The sequence below is a fragment of the Microtus ochrogaster genome, linkage group LG1, assembly GCF_000317375.1.
Source record: "Microtus ochrogaster isolate Prairie Vole_2 linkage group LG1, MicOch1.0, whole genome shotgun sequence".
In the NCBI taxonomy this organism is placed as follows: Eukaryota; Metazoa; Chordata; class Mammalia; order Rodentia; family Cricetidae; genus Microtus; species Microtus ochrogaster.
The window spans coordinates 4,593,845-4,594,785 of NC_022027.1; the positions used below are offsets into that span (position 1 = coordinate 4,593,845).

The following is a 941-nucleotide window of genomic DNA, read 5'->3' on the forward strand; positions in this document are numbered from 1 at the left end:
AAAAAATGAAAGAAAGAAAGGAAGGAAGGAAGGAAGGAAGGAAGGAAGGAAGGAAGGAAGGAAGGAAGGAAGGAAGGAAGGAAGGAAAGAAACTATTAGTATTTATTTGGGAAGAGGGGTCATGTGCATCCTGAGGGAATTCAGCTCTCTCCTTCCACCATGTGAGTCTAGGGATTAGGAATTGAACTCGGGTCATCAGGCTTGGCAGCACCTTCACCAGAGGGACTATCTCACTGACCTCCTTTTTCTTTCTTTTTCTTTTGTTGGTTTTGCAAGACAGGGTTTCTTTGTGTAGTTTTGGCACCTGTCCTGGAACTCGCTCTGTAGAACAGGCTGGACTCAAACTCAAAGATCTGCCTGCTTCTACTTCCCAAGTGCTGGAATTAAAGGTATGTGCCACCCTCAGAGCCTAGAGGTACAGGCAGTTGTAAGCAGTCCTGCCCTGGGGGTACTGGGGACTGAACTCAATTCTCTGCAAGAACAGTAAGCATTCCTCTGGCTTCCTTTTTAGAAACAGGTTCTTTACGCAGTTGAGTCTAAAGGGGAACTCTCAATTCTTCTGCCTCAGCCTCCTGAGTGCCAGCAGGACCTGTGTTCTGTGATGAGCTGTCAACTAGCAGAAAATAAAGTCAGCTGAAAAAGAACCTTGATCAAGGAACTGCCTCCATCAGACTGGCCTGTGGACCTGTCTGTGGAACACTTTCCTAATTAATGATTCACACAGTCAGTGCCACCCCTGGGCTGGCAGTCCTAAATTCTGTAAGAAAGCAGGCTGGGCAAGCCATATGGAGCAAGCCAGCAAAGCAAGCCAGGAAGCACTGATCCTCCATGGCCTCTGCTCCAGTTCCTGATGTGGGAGTGTCATATATCAATCTGTTGATTTCATTGGTTAAGCAATAAAGAAACTGCTTGGCTGGCCCTCATAGGTTAAAACATAGGTG

General features: G+C 46.9%; 1 protein-coding gene across 7 annotated transcripts in view; it reads right to left on the bottom strand.

Moving 5' to 3' along the window:
• Eps15l1 (epidermal growth factor receptor pathway substrate 15 like 1) overlaps positions 1-941 on the bottom strand; it is an 85,522-nt gene that overhangs the window by 58,221 nt on the left and 26,360 nt on the right. The gene's annotated exons all lie outside the window — the stretch shown is intronic.